The sequence below is a fragment of the Bubalus kerabau genome, chromosome 13 (assembly GCF_029407905.1).
Source record: "Bubalus kerabau isolate K-KA32 ecotype Philippines breed swamp buffalo chromosome 13, PCC_UOA_SB_1v2, whole genome shotgun sequence".
Lineage (NCBI taxonomy): Eukaryota > Metazoa > Chordata > Mammalia > Artiodactyla > Bovidae > Bubalus > Bubalus kerabau.
The window spans coordinates 17,823,755-17,837,992 of record NC_073636.1 but is presented as its reverse complement, the minus strand read 5'-3'; the positions used below and the strand labels follow the sequence as shown (position 1 = coordinate 17,837,992).

The following is a 14,238-nucleotide window of genomic DNA, read 5'->3' as shown; positions in this document are numbered from 1 at the left end:
TCCCCACGCAGGCCTAAGGGGAGGAAGCAAATGCTTGACCCCTGTCCCAGGGGCAGGCTGCCTACTGCAGACCCATGTTCATGGTGCTGGGGGCACATCCATCTTTTCAAAGAAGAGATATGGAACCAAGCAAGCACTTCTTCGTTCCTTCTCCCAAACTCACCCGTTAGATAAATCTCCTCTCTTCTCATACGGAGGGTAGGAGTATAAGTCCTCCCCTTGAAACTTCAGGCTGAGGAAATGAAGTTCAACTGTAATTTCTGACCAGATTTAGATTATAATTGAGATTACACTCATGCTTTTTGTATGTACCAGCTAATGATGAGAGCTTTGGATAGAAGTATGCTAGACAGTAAAGAGAGATCTGTTGCGTGTTTTAAATTTTGTCCTAAATAACCCAAAATGTAGATAATTCATTTGTTGACTCATTTTGATAAACCAGGTTTTATCTGGAGGAAGCAAACATCCTTTTAAGGACGAATCTCTTCAGTTTTGGCCTGCTTGATTCAAATAAAGATTTTCTCCTTCAAGTTCCCTTTCCTGTATTTAAAAAAATTCATGCTTTATAAATTAAATATATCTTCTCCAAATAGGAGTTCGATATTAATTTATTCTTATTCATGCCTTTAAAGCATATGATTTAGTTAGAAAGCTACTACATCATGTCATGCCACAAGCGTTATTGAACTATGAACAAGGTTTTACATATTCATTTTCTCTATGTTATAGTTAAAAATCTATGTGTTTTTCTTAATCTGAGGAAGTAGCTGGCATAGGACTCAGTAAGAAGGCCATTGGCTTTGTTACTTCTTTTGTAAAATTAGGAAATTTGACTAAATCAATGAGTCTCATACCTTACAAAAAGTTTTTTTTCCCCCCAAAGAAAACAACCTTTCTTTCAAAAAAAAAAAAAAAACTTTTCCATGGAACCATATTATATAAAATAGGGACAAGTATAGAGCCCTTTAGCTAAAGGAGTGGCCAGAGACCCTGTAGCTGTGATTTCTCTGTTCTTCAACTCTGCAGTGACCCCTGTGGGACCTTCCACTTTTATGGGACATAGTTTGGAAACTAACAGTTATGAGAGAATCCTTCTCACTAAACATCTTTAGAATTAAAACTTGCTGGTACCTTGTTTTCTTGTGTATAATTTTCTCACCTTTCTGTGTTTTCGTTAAATGGAAAAGTTTAAGGAAAATCACAGATGTATTCTCCTTATTAACAGTTTGATTTCAAACTACTTCCTCCATTTGAACTCAATCCTCACCTAGAAATCAAAATAAAGGTCTCGGAAGTATGTATTTAGGGCAGGAGCTTTTACAGGAGAAGATAGTAATCTCGTGGGTCATTTCTAGGACTATGCGTGATTCCCTAATTCTCTGAAATTGTGTGTTCTCGATAGACTGGTATTTATTGTACATTTTATCAGATTAAATAGCATTCCATATATATGTTCTCTGTTATCTAAAAGCAGAATAAGTGGGAATTCATTTTCTTTTATTTATGTGATTATTTTTCTACTCAAGTAATCTTCAAGTTAGGTCTAGTCTCTAAAAGTATTATTTAAATGTCACATTTAGTTAGTTCTGTGTCATTCCTATGACAATATCTCTTGCTTAACTTAAACATAAATAATATTTGACTTATTTCAGATGCAGCAGGAATTGGCCAGGAGTATAACTAGAGAACTAACAAAAGGTATGTTGCCAAAACTTATGAATTAAATTTATACATTGATTTCTGAAATACACTGAAAACAGTAAATGACATCTTTTGCCATTGTTTGGATAACAGATGCTATGTTAAATGATTTTTCTTATACATAGCTAATGAAAAATGTGAACGCATGAGCAGTCATAGTAAAAAATATCCTTCTTCCTCATTTATTCATCATGTTGCATAGCTTTAAAAAAATCTCAAAAGGTCTATGTAGTTCTTGTTTTTTTTTAATTTGTTTTTTAAAATATTTATTTATTTTAATTGGAGGCTAATTACTTTACAGTATCATGGTGGTTTTTGCCATACATCGACATGAATCAGCCATCGGTGTTCGTGTGTCTGCCCGTCCTGTATCTCACCCCCCTACCCCCACCTCCAAAGGACTCTCTAGAGTCTTCTCTAGCACCACAATTTGAAAGCATCCTTCCACTTTGAGGAACCTCAGTCTTTGCTCTGACAGCCGTTAACTGATGATGCCGCTGGACATTATGGAGGATAATCAGTTGTATTCAAAATTATTGATTTAAATACTAATCACATCTAAAATACACCTTCACAGAAACATCTAAACTGATGTTTGGCCAAACGGCTGGGATCATATTCTAGCCAAGTCGACAGATTAATTAACTATCACACTGGGCAGATATTTAAGCTATCAATTTTAAGGAGAATATTGAAATTGTCTAGTATTTCTCCAATTCTAGGCTAGGTTTTATGGAGAACCTATACCACAATCTATTTATTCCTTCCTGTCCTCCTGTAGGAGTTGGTTATTGATTTTGTTACCCAGCCAGACTTGGGTCCACTTGCCCAATACACAGTCAAATCAATCTCCTGACACCAGGTCGTGATGAAGGAAACTGGTGTTTCCTGCAAGGTGCCCAGTGTAGGGCCAGGCAAGGAGAACAGAAGGTTCCTTCTGAAAAGACCCAAAGTCTCTGATGGCTTCCAGGGAAGGGTTTTATTGTTGGTGGTGTGTTTTTTTTCTTTTTTTAATGTCAGTGATTTATTGTTAAGCAAGGCAAGCTTCAAAATACTACACAGCATATTTCCAGTATGGAGAAATAGCTAGATATAGACACACACACACACACAGGAGTAGATACAGAGATAGCAGTATAGAAATATATGTCTCCAAGTTTTATATTAAACTGGAGGACATATATTTGTATTAAACAAGGAGGACAGGCTAGTTTATGAGAGAATTAACAAAATTTTAAACATTTCCCAATAGTTAGAATACTTGGGAAAAAATGAATGCACCTTTTGGTAAACTAGAATAAAGAAAAATATGTGGCTTAGGTTTCCTAAGGATGAAAACAATTTTTAAAAAATACTTATTTTATATTGGAGTACAGCCAGCAAACAATGTGGTTATAGTTTCAGGAGCACAGCGAGTGACTCCGCCACACACACATGTATCCATTCTCCCCCAAATTCAGGGAAGGGCTTTTGATGGCAGAGTTAGGGGTGAGAGTGTGAGGTGCCTGATAGCTGGTGTACATCCTTCTGGACTGGTTGGTGGTGAGGTAACTGGGTGACTTTAGGAGTCAGTATCATCAACCATCAGGTTTCAACTGGTCTGGGGTGTACATAGGTTTAGTCAACACGCAGTTAACTTCTTCCAGCTGGTGGGCATTTCAGTATCTGCAGAAGAATTCAAGGATATGGCTCAGAATGTTATCTATAGCCCTTGAGGAGGAATTAAAGGTCCTTGACTTTGAAGTTTTAACTATCGTTATTTTGCCTTGCTCAAATGTTTCTTTTTTGCAGCATTTTCTCACTTCTCTGATTACATTTGCTCTTTGGTCAAAGCCTCAGAGGCTAAAGCTTTTCTACAAACAAAAGGCAGGGTCTGTGGGCAGGTCCTCACAGGGTCCTACTCCATTTCCATTGGTTTTTCTTTTTAGTGTGTCCTCCTTTATTTTTAATAGATTTAAGAGGCGGAGAGAGGGTTCCGAGTTAGGAGTTTTGCATTCATAACCCACCTAGGCTGGAACATCTAGAAAAACCTCTCTTCTTAAAATAATCTGTGTATCATATTCCTCCACCTCATATATTAAATATACATCATGTCCTTCAAAAGCCGCACACCCAAAACCAACCAGTTACAGAGTCCAGTCTCTGTGCTGGATGCTAGAGATGGAAAAAAACAAACAAAATGTGGCTTCTTCTCTCATGTTGGTTGTTACTGGTTGCCACTGGGCCCCTCAATGCTCATGACTCTTTGGACTGAGTGAAGGTACTTTATCAAACTGCAAAGAAAATGGAAGGAAGTCATTGGAAAGACCCCTTAGCTTCTGAGATATTTATTGGGAGTTGGAGAGATTTGTTCTGAAGGGATATAAAGCCTTGTCCCAGCAGGAAATAATTGTTAAAAAATTTTTATTGGAGTATGTATGACTTACAGTGTTGTGCTAGTTTCAGGTGTACAGCAAAGTGAATCATATATATATAACTGATATATGTGATTATATATAATCATATATATATAACTGATATATATGATTGTATATAATCATATATATATAACTGATATATGTGATTCACACATGTATATCCCTTCTTTTCAGATTCTTTTCCCATATGGGTTATTGAGTAAATTCCCTGTAATATATTGGTGGTCCTCATTAGTTATCTATTTCTATTTTATGCATAGTAGTGTATATATATTAATTCCAATCTCCTAATTTATCCCTCCCCCCATGTTTCCCCTTTGGTAACTGTAAGTTTGATTTTGAGATCTGGGAGTTGGTTCCTATTTTGTAAATAAGCTTATTTTTATTAGATTCCACCATTAAGTGATATCTTATGGTATTTGTTTTTCTCTCTCTGAGTTACCTCTTTTAGTATGAAAATTTCTAGGTCTATCCATGTTGCTGCAAATGGCATTATTTCATTCTTTTTATTGCTGAGTAATACTCCATTGTGTGTATGTGTGTGTGTACCACATCTTCTTTATCCATTCATCGTTGATGGATATTTAAGATGCTTCCATGTATTGGCTATTGTAAATATTACTGCAATGAACATTGGGGTGCATGCATCTTTTTAAATTATGGTTTTCTCTGGATAATTGACCAGGAGTGGGATTGCTGACTCATATGGCAACTCTATATTTACTTTTTCAAGAAACCTCCATACTGTTCTCCACAGTGGGTGTACCTAGTTACATTCCCATGAACACTGTAGGAGGGCTCCCTTTTCTCCACACCCTCTCCAGCATGTATTGTTTGTAGATTTTTTATGCTGCCTATGCTGTCTGGTCAAGGCTATGGTTTTTCCTGTGGTCATGTATGGATGTGAGAGTTGGACTGTGAAGAAGGCTGAGCACCGAAGAATTGATGCTTTTGAACTGTGGTGTTGGAGAAGACTCTTGAGAGTCCCTTGGACTGCAAGGAGATCCAACCAGTCCATTCTGAAGGAGATCAGCCCTGGGATTTCTTTGGAAGGAATGATGCTAAAGCTGAAACCCCAGTACTTTGGCCACCTCATGCAAAGAGTTGACTCATTGGAAAAGACTCTGATGCTGGGAGGGATTGGGGGCAGGAGGAGAAGGGGAAGACAGAGGATGAGATGGCTGGATGGCATCACTGACTCAATGGACGCAAGTCTGAGTGAACTCCAAGAGTTGGTGATGGACAGGGAGGCCTGGCGTGCTGCGATTCATGGGGTCGTGAAGAGTCGGACACGACTGAGTGACTGAACTGAACTGAACTGATTCTGACTGGTGTGGAATGGTACCCCATTGTAGTATTTCTGCAGTTCTCTAATAATTAGGGATGTGGAGCATCCTTTCTGAGCATCGTTTCATGTGCTTTTTGGTCATCTGTAAATGTTCTTTAGAGAAATGTCTATTTAGATCTTACACTCATTTTTTGATTGGGTTGTTTGTTTTTGATATTGAGCTCTTTTAAATGTTCTGGAGATTAATCTGTCAGTTACCTCATTTACAAATACTGTCCCCCATTCTGTGGGTTTTCTTCTCTCTTGTTTATGATATCTTCTGCTGTACAAAGGCTTTTAAGTTTAATTAGGTCCCATTTGCTTACTTTTGATTTTAGTTTCATTACTCTAAGGGGTGGGTCAAAAAAGATACATTGCTGTGATTTGTGGCAGAGTGTTGTGCCTGTGTTCTCCTCTAAGAGTTGTATAATGTCTGTCCTTATGTTTAGGTCTTTAATCCATTTTGAGTTTATTTTTGTGGATGGTGTTAGGGAGTGTTCTGATTTCATTCTTATACATGTAGCTGTCCAGTTTTCTCAGCACTGCTTATTGAGGAGGCTGTCTTTTCTCCATTGTATAGTCTTGCCTCCTTTGTCCTAGATTAATTGACCACAGGTGCGTGGGTTTCTCTGTGGACTTCCTATCCTGTCCCATTGATCTATGCAATATATTTCTCTTTTTGTGCCAGTCCCATCACTTCATGGGAAATAGATGGGGAAACCGTGGAAACAGTGTCAGACTTTATTTTTTTGGGCTCCAAAATCACTGCAAATGGTGACTGCAGCCATGAAATTAAAAGACGCTTACTCCTTGGAAGGAAAGTTATGACCAACCTAGATAGCATATTCAAAAGCAGAGACATTACTTTGCCAACAAAGGTCCATCTAGTCAAGGCTATGGTTTTTCCTGTGGTCATGTATGGATGTGAGAGTTGGACTGTGTAGAAAGCCGAGCGCCGAAGAATTGGTGCTTTTGAACTGTGGTGTTGGAGAAGACTCTTGAGAGTCCCTTGGACAGCAAGGAGATCCAACCAGTCCATTCTGAAGGAGATCAGTCCTGGGTGTTCTTAGGAAGGAATGATGCTAAAGCTGAAACTCCAGTACTTTGGCCACCTCATGCGAAGAGTTGACTCATTGGAAAAGACTCTGATGCTGGGAGGGATTGGGGGCAGGAGGAGAAGGGGAAGACAGAGGATGAGATGGCTGGATGGCATCACCAACTCGATGGATGTGAGTTTGAGTGAACTCCGGGAGTTGGTGATGGACAGGGAAGCCTGGCGTGCTGTGATTCATGGGGTTGCAAAGAGTCGGACACGACTGAGCGACTGAACTGAACTGAACTGAACCGAACCAGTGTTTTGATTACTGTAGTTTATAGCGTAGTGTGAAGTCAGGGAACCTGATACTGTCAGCTCCTGCTTTTCTTTCTTAAGATTGCTTTGACTATTCAGTGTCTTTTCTATTTCCATACACACTATAAAAATTTTTGTTCTAGTTCTGTGAAAAACTCCATTGGTAATTTGATACAAATTGCATTGAATCAGTAGATTGCTTGGGGTAGTACAGTTATTTTGACAGCAGGAAACGGTTTATTCAGAGTGGTTCTAGGTATGTGGTGGCCACCTTGAATTAAATCAGATTCATTAGATCAGATCTGATTTTCCCAGCCTGTGGCTCTTTGTGTCCTGCAGAAGGCGCCAAATGACTGGCCAGAGCTCTGATGCTTTGGAAAACGTGAAATGTAATTCTAAAAGGCCAGCATCTTAAAGCATTCAGTGGTCTGTCTGTGACCCTTCCTTTTGCTTCATTTTAGTGTGGTGTGGGTCAAAATGAGAAGCAGACAGGAAAATGGTTGCCTCTCCTGGCATGTGGTAATATTGTGGAATATGGAAGTGTGAGTCAAACACAGAGACAGCCCAAACAGCACCTAAACACAGAGCTTGTATGGGAACTTGTGTGTGTGTGTGTGTGTGTGTGTATGTGTGTGTGTGTGTGTGTGTGTGTGTACTTGTGCTTCTGAGAAAGATTAAACAGTAAAGAATGGAAGTGATGAAACATACTTCAAAAAAAAAAGGTAAAGAGAAAATATTGTAGAAAAACCTATAAAAAGAATAAAAAAGTATGTCGAGAAAGAGAGAAAGGAGAGCTCAAGGGGGCATGAGACCAGGGAAGGTGGATAAAAGTACTGACAAGGGAGCTCCAGGAGGCAAGATCCTAGTCCTCTCTTTCTTACAGTTCTAATAATAGTTGAATTTCAAATGACTGTCATACAAGTAGAGGACAAGAAAAAACACACCAAGTCATCTGGAACCAATTCAGTGGAATCCTTTATTTCAAGGACTCTTTATAATTTCTCTATATTTTACATATATCTTACATACTATATTTTACATATTATATGTTTGTATTATATATATAAAATATATATTTATATATGAATGACAATATCAGATGGTAAGTTTTGAATTTTCAGTGATACCAAAGAGTGTGGCAGGAATTTAGGAAGAAGTTGTGTAGAAGTGAGCTAGTGTGGTCAGGAGAGAAGATGAGGTCAGGAGGGCTGGGACATGGCCTGGGCCCTGATTGATGGGAACGAACAGGATATTTGAGATGAATGAACAGAATTCGCTTTCTAGAATAGTTGTTAAGCAAGGATGTTATGAACATCCATAAACCTACAGTAAAGATGGCAGAGTGGCAAAGGGATTAAAAGAATAATCTTGTGAACAACCTTCAGAGGAGTTATAAAGGATGAGAAGCCAGAAGTTCTTAATTTAGCAGCAGCATCTCCTTGTTTTTTCAGTGCTCTTGCAATGGCATCCCACTCCAGTACTCTTGCCTGGAAAATCCCATGGACGGAGGAGCCTGGTGGGCTGCAGTCCATGGGGTCGCTAAGAGTTGGACACGACTGAGCGACTTCACTTTCACTTTTCACTTTCATGCATTGGGGAAGGAAATGGCAACCCACTCAGGTGTTCTTGCCTGGAGAATCCCAGGGATGGGGGAGCCTGGTAGGCTGCTGTCTATGGGGTCGCACAGAGTCGGACACGACTGAAGTGACTTAGCGTAGCGTAGCATCAATTGTACCATATTTTTTTTAAAAAATTTTTAATAAGTTGGTAAATGGTAGGAAAGCTTGACATGACATATCTATTGTATGCTTTTCACAGATCCATATTTATATCATCCAACTGCTTTAAAGAGTTAAAATTATGATCATAAGACACATGAAGGGCATAGACAATGAGCATCTTAAGAGGATCAGGATGATTTGAAACCAAAGGAGGAAGATTAGTGTAATTAAAAGTTGCTGCTGCTGCTGTCGCTTCAGTCGTGTCCGACTCTGTGCGACCCCATACTTCTTGTTTAATAAAGAAAGCTGTATTCCTTAAGACTTACGCTTAGACATATTATTTTTGAGGTTGTATTTTGCCTATCTCATTACATGGAAGAAATTTTAATCTCGTTACTTTGTTTTCCTCACCCAGCTCTTCTTACCAGCCCTCCTACAAAGCATTAAAAAGAAAATATTTAAGCTGAATTTGTCCAGGAGGTTTCACTGAGCATGTAGAGTATCCTGCTTACAGACTCGCTGTGTGGTATTTATTCCCTGGCACTTCTCTGGCAGGTTTCTCTGAACCTTAACATCTAGAGCCCATAACCTGAAGTGCTGAGAGCTCTCCCCCTTCACCTGTAGGCAAACCGTTTGATTTCTGCTCCCCTTGTCTTCCCATAAAAGGGAGTTTGGGAGGATGATTTCCTAGGAAATTTCTAGTGGTTTTAGATCAAAAACTAGTTTTGATGCCGTATCTCGTTTCTTCCAGCAGTTTTGAGTTCTGTCCTTGGTTTGCAGCTGCTGCTGCTGCTGCTAAGTCGCTTCAGTCGTGTCCGACTCTGTGCAACCCCATAGATGTCAGCCCACCAGGCTCCCCCGTCCCTAGGATTCTCCAGGCAAGAACACTGGAGTGGGTTGCCATTTCCTTCTCCGATGCATGAAAGTGAAAAGTGAAAGTGAAGTCACTCAGTTGTGTCCGACCCTCAGCGACCCCACGAACCGCAGCTTTCCAGGCTCCTCTGTCCATGGGATTTTCCAGGCAAGAGTACTGGAGTGGGGTGCCATTGCCTTCTCCTTGGTTTGCAGAGGCTTATGAAAACGCATTGGTTATTTTGCAGCTTCACAGGTGAGAGCAGAGACTTCCCAAGGGCCAATCCAGTTCCATTTGAGGCTGGACCAGTCATCCATGTGGTTGGCCTCTGGTTCTCATCAGCTGTCTTGTTCTGTGTAGAGTGAAGACGGTGTGCAGAGTGAAGGTACAGGCAGAAACGCTTCACAGTTCCTGTGTTCCAAGAACAGAGATGCTCCGCCAGCTCACTCTTCAACCTTGTTCCCAGCAGGTATGACGGATTTGTTTGAGTTCTGAGCTGCTGTCAGAGTGGAGCATCTGATTGGATCTCCATGCTAACCAAAATGTTCAGCACTGGTGCATCGCGTATTGACTGATTTCTAACTTGAAGTCCTGCGGTCTTCCTGGAGGAAAGGGTAGCAGGGACTTGCTCTTGTGTATTGCCAGTGGTGGTGTCTTAGATCAAATGCCTGCGAAGTCCCAAAATGTGAACCACGTCAGGTGACCCAGCCCTCTTTCCCATGTAGTGAACAGCGTCGGGGACGTCTCTCCCCAGCGGTGGTACTTGAACTGTGTATTCTCATCTTCATCATGATAGTGTAGCAAACTCTTCGTGCTTGGCAATGAAGAGATGGACAATTCAAACCAGATGATTATAATCCACGTGGCTCTGGATGTAATAAAGACAGTCATATGATGAGACACAGTCTATTTCTTACACACACATTCCACTCATATATGTTTGATTTTACTTGTACTCTGCATCTAATTACAGTCCTTTCTTGACTAGTCCCACATCGTCATGGACCGTGGGGCCCAGAAAGACAGCTAGGCAGGCACCAAACTGACCCTCCACTGGTGGTTATTTGAGAGCTGATCATAAGGCTTCAAGTTCATGGCTGCAGTGGATGCTGCCCCTACATCAGTAGCACAGAAACCTTCCTGTTGTACCAGAACGTCCATCTAAAACTGGGTAACATCAGTAGGAAGGCTGGGGCAGAGGGTAACACTGCCCCAGCAGGTTAACAGCCCTTGAAAACCAACCAATCTCAGGTCCCCTGGAAACTAGAGAGGCCTGTAGCTGTCACGAACAGCCAGACCATGTGTGAACTCACAGGAGGCTCAGTCTGGCGCTCTGGGGATCAGAGCAGATGATTTATAGTCTCTTTCTATATATCTGTGTGTTCTTTGGGAGAAAAGATTTGGGTGGGGAGCAAACTGATTTCACAAATTCTACGCTAAAAAAATTAAACAGCTTTCTTTAGCCTTTAATATTCTGGTTTGATTGCAAATCTCTAAGAGGGGGAAATAAAAGAAAGCTTTTCCCAAATGTTTTTCAACTGGGATTCCGTCTCCACTGAGAATCACTCACATTTCAATGCACACAAATGCCTCCCCACCCCCACCCCAACCCAGTTTGGAGAATGCCAGCTGGAGAGGTCAGGGAATCTCCTGCTGTCCAGGGTTGCCAGCTCTGTGAAAACTCAGCTCCTAGGTCAGTGGGAATCAGCTCCCAGACAGTCTGGTGGTGGGGGGGCCTTCACAATTAGACCCCCACATGCCTGGCGGTATGTGAATGCTTACTAAGGTTACATCAGTGCATGGATTAAAAAAACCTGAAGATCCACAGCCTGCCTGTGCACCCTTTCCAAAGGTTGCTCTGCCGAGAGCTGAGTGGCAGTGAGTGGTCCCAGGTGGGTGGAGGGTCTTGTTCCCTACAAAGACCTCTCCATAAAGGTGAGACCTGCCTCTTTCCCTCTGCTTACTGTGATGAGTTTCTCCAGGGCCCACAAATCTCTTGGGTGCCAGATAAAATGGTTTTTTTTGAGAAAGTGAAAGAGTCTGTTGATTTAGTATTAAATCTTTTTGCAACTCAGATGATTTCTAATACTTTGCTTTCATGAAAATTGAGGGAAGACCTAATTGAGCCATCAGAAATTAGATCATTAAAAATCATTTTGATGATAGATCACCCTATCAGAGGGAGCTCGGTAACGGACATTGCTATGATAAAGTTCCTTTCATTTTCTTGTTCATTTTCATGAAAAATGTTTCATAGTGTGTACAACAACTGTAACAATAATAATTGTAAAATGAGATTAATGTTGGTGAGGATTGCCATCTATTTTAGGAAATAGATGCATCTTAATTTAGTAAGTCTGATGAAAACTGTCTGCTCCAATAAAATTTTACTTTTTATATTTAATATTAATAAAATCCTGTGTGATAAATCACATATTAATAGTGTCTATAGTGATAATTCAGTTTAGAATTATTTCTTTAATATCTAGAGCTATTTGGCTACAGGATTTAAACATTACCTTCAAATTAAAATGTACAAAATTGAATTCAAGTTATATACATATTTTTGCTGCAGATAATGATGGATGACCAATGAAAGGATTTTAGGCATAAAATGTATCACATTAACATAAAATTATGTGAAGAAAGTAGAGTGGAAATACAACTTTAAGGAGTAAATGAAATATCTTTTGACTACTAAAGATGAGCTTGTAGGTGTATATTAAAATGAATTAAGGTGGATCTCAAATTGCTGTGGTATTAGATTGTCCTGGAAACAGTTAAGAAGTCATATTAGGATTTTACTTTTAAATGTTTCCTACTTCTGTTTCACCAGAGATTGCAGATATCCTCTGCAACTATTTAGATTGATGAAGAAATGTTTTAGATGTTAACTTAAACAGGTGTGAAATGTCATATAGTGGTTTTTTTTGTTGTTAAAAGATAGTGTTAATATGCATTTTGAAATATGCACAAATTAATAATTTGAAAAGACATACAGTTTAAAGAATTATTTTAAGGGGTAACCAAGCAGGAAATTGAAGTTCTCTATATCCAACATAACATAAGGAGAATGAAAAAACAGGGGTCCAGAAATGGCTCCATTTGGTCTGATTCAGGCTCTTTCCACACTTCCTCCCCCTGCCCTCCCTCTAGTGCAGGATCCAGGTCTAACAGGTCCTCAGCTCCAACTTAATGTCCCACGTTACCACTGCTCTCCTCCTCCCACGTGTGGCACTCATTTCTTTCTTAATGACAATCATGTTGACTTGGCCCCGGGACCACCTCATGGAACTATTCAGGGAGTCATTGTCCCCTGGCCCACGCTCCCTGCCTCACTCTTGCCTCAAATCCCAGAAACCCTCAGACAATAGAAAGCCCAAGTTTAGGCCTAGGCCCTAAGCCCTTGTCCATCTATCATCATCTGAACAATTGCTATTAATTTGTGCATTTGCAGTTTTCAAAGTGCCTCCCTCTTTATACTTCCTCTTTTCCTCTTCACCACAACCTACTGTGATAGATGAAGGTAGAAGATGGGTGGATGGATGGATGGATAGGTAGGTAGGTAGAAAGAAGAAACTGGGGCTCAGAGGATTTAAATCTGATAACCTAGCAGATACAGACAAATTCCTATTTGTTTTCAAATATCCAAAAGTTCCTCAAATACCTAATACACTCTTTCTTACTGTAGGCTTCTTTGAAACACTATGTAAGGTTATTATTATGTGACTTAGGTCTCTTTTACAATTCTTTCACATTAGAACATTCCCCCTCCTTTCCCATGTCATTGAGTAGCTTGAAAAAACTGGGCTCAGAATCCTGAAGGACTTGCCACACTCTGAACATGTTGCAAAGCCATTTCTTAAGCTGTGAACCACCCCCTGGCCAGCTATGATTTCCAGAGGTGTATCGTTTGATATTGAAGACAATCTGCATTGTCTCAATGAAACTGGTACGTGTATCATCTGTGCCCACACCACCCTCTTCCTCCCCTGGATCCACTTAGAACCCCAAGCAATAGCTTTCCTCTCTAGGAGGAAATGAACACGTAAGTGTACTTCCACGTACCGTTGGACAAGATTACTTAATGCAGAACAGGACGCGATGGTATGGAGCTTAGAGAGCTGAGTATAAACAAACATTCACATAAAAATGGGCAAGTTTTGCCATGAGTGGTGTTTTAGTCTGGATAGCTGTACCAGAAATAAAACTTGGGTAGATGTCAAAACACCAGTCATCTAACTTCAGCTTTATTTTTAATTAAAGACACTGACTTTTAGAAACCGAGAGAAATACTAAACCTGTTTCAACTTACCTCAAAGTGCCCAAATTTATAGTTATTTCTGGCTAAGTTGACTTCACCTATGCTTTTGTGTTATTTTTTGGAAAACTTTTGAGGATACTTTTTTTTAAGCGCATTCAGACATACAGTTTAAAAAAATAATAACTCCGACTTTGGAGCTTTATATTTTATTCTTTAATGTGAGGTATTTCATTTGAGACAGCCCTCAAGAACGTTGTAAAGTCAGTCGGAATTTAGGGTCACAAAAATTCAGATGCAACTTAGGGACTAAACAACAATTGAACAGCAGAGTGATTGATTCCTTAGAACTTAAAGGAGTCGGTCTGAAAGTCAGATACACAGTGAATAATTTTAGTTCACTTAGCACACACAGGACATAATTTACTAAAGAAAGGACTGTGGCATTATAAACAGCTGAAGGTTGCTCTCCAAGACTACCTGGAATTTCAAGTGTGCAGATGGCCAGGAGTTCAGCAACCTGGACTTTTTCTACCTGTCCTCGTGGATTGGCTCCAGCTGTTTCCTTCTGCTGCTGCTGCTGCTGCTAAGTCACTTCAGTCGTGTC

At 40.1% G+C, this 14,238-nt stretch overlaps 1 long non-coding RNA gene across 1 annotated transcript; it reads left to right on the top strand.

Annotated features, from left to right (window-relative positions):
• Positions 1 to 1,554: 1,554 nt before the first annotated feature.
• On the top strand, positions 1,555 to 10,270 carry LOC129626212 (uncharacterized). The gene is made up of 2 exons (XR_008701830.1): positions 1,555 to 1,698; positions 9,731 to 10,270. It is a non-coding gene; the product is annotated as an uncharacterized LOC129626212 (long non-coding RNA).
• The last annotated feature ends 3,968 nt before the right edge of the window (positions 10,271 to 14,238 follow it).